The sequence below is a fragment of the Arachis duranensis genome, chromosome 9 (genome assembly GCF_000817695.3).
Source record: "Arachis duranensis cultivar V14167 chromosome 9, aradu.V14167.gnm2.J7QH, whole genome shotgun sequence".
In the NCBI taxonomy this organism is placed as follows: Eukaryota; Viridiplantae; Streptophyta; class Magnoliopsida; order Fabales; family Fabaceae; genus Arachis; species Arachis duranensis.
In genome coordinates this window covers 57,731,733-57,733,450 of record NC_029780.3, presented here as the reverse complement: position 1 = coordinate 57,733,450, position 1,718 = coordinate 57,731,733, and positions in this window count along the sequence as shown.

The window sequence follows — 1,718 nt, the reverse complement described above, 5'->3', positions numbered from 1 at the left end:
CTCAACGCCAAGTTACATCGTCAATTTCCGAATAAAGTATGGACTATTATATATTGCTGGAAAGCTCTGGACGTCTACTTTCCAACGCCGTTGAGAGCACGCCAATTGGAGTTCTGTAGCTCTATAAAATCCATTTTGAGTGCAGGGAGGTCAGATTCCAACAGCATTAGCAGTCCTTTTGTTAGCCTTTTTTAGAGTTTTGCTCAAGTCCCTCAATTTCAGCCAGAAATTACCTGAAATTACAGAAAAACACAAACTCATAGTAAAGTCCAGAAATGTGAATTTAACATAAAAAGTAATGAAAATATCCCTAAAAGTAGCTTGAACTTACTAAAAACTACCTAAAAACAATGCCAAAAAGCGTATAAATTATCCGCTCATCACAACACCAAACTTAAATTGTTGCTTGTCCCCAAGCAACTGAAAATCAATTAGGATAAAAAGAAGAGAATATACTATAAATTCCAAAATATCAATGAATATTAATTCTAATTAGATGAGCGGGACTTGTAGCTTTTTGCTTCTGAACAGTTTTGGCATCTCACTTTTTCCTTTGAAGTTTAGAATGATTGGCTTCTCTAGGAACTTAGAATTTCGGATAGTGTTATTGACTTTCCTAGTTAAGCATGTTGATTCTTGAACACAGCTACTTATGAGTCTTGACCGTGGCCCTAAGCATTTTGTTTTCCAGTATTACCACCGGATACATAAATGCCACAGACACATGACTGGGTGAACCTTTTCAAATTGTGACTCAGCTTTGCTAGAGTCCCCAGTTAGAGGTGTCCAGAGCTCTTAAGCAGACTCTTTTTGCTTTGGATCATGACTTTAACCACTCAGTCTCAAGCTTTTGACTTGGACCTTCATGACACAAGCACATGGTTAGGAACAGCCTGATTTAGCCGCTTAGGCCTGGATTTTATTTCCTTGGGCCTTCCTATCCATTGATGCTCAAAGCATTGGATCCTTTTTACCCTTGCCTTTTAGTTTTAAGGGCTATTGGCTTTTTCTGCTTGCTTTTTTCTTTTTCTTTCTATTTTTTTCGCCATTTTTTTCGCAAGCTTTTCTTCTTTTTTTTTCACTGCTTTTCCTTGCTTCAAGAATCAATTTTATGATTTTTCAGATTATCAATAACATTTCTCTTTGTTCATCATTCTTTCAAGAGCCAACAGTTTTAACATTCATAAACAACAATATCAAAAGACATATGCACTGTTCAATCATTCATTCAGAGAACAAAAAGTATTGTCACCACATCAATATAATTAAACTAAATTCAAGGATAAATTCAAAATTCATGTACTTCTTGTTCTTTTAAATTAAAATATTTTTCATTTAAGAGAGGTGAAGGATTAATGGAATTTATTCATAGCCTTAAGACATAGTTACTAACTACTAATGATCATGAAGTAGAGACACAAAACATAGATAAACACAACAAAAAAACCGAAAAGCAGAAAGAAATAAGAACAAGGAATGAATCCACCTTTAGTGGCGTCTTCTTCTTGAAGGACCAACAATGTCCTTAAGCTCTTCTATGTCCCTTCCTTGCCTTTGTTGGTCCTCCCTCATTGCTCTTTGGTCTTCTCTTATTTCATGGAGAATGATGGAGTGCTCATGATGTTCCACCCTTAATTGTTCAACATTGTGGCTCAAATCTTCTAAGGAAGTGTTAAGTTGTTCCCAATAGTTGTTGGGAGGAAAGTGCATCCCTTGAG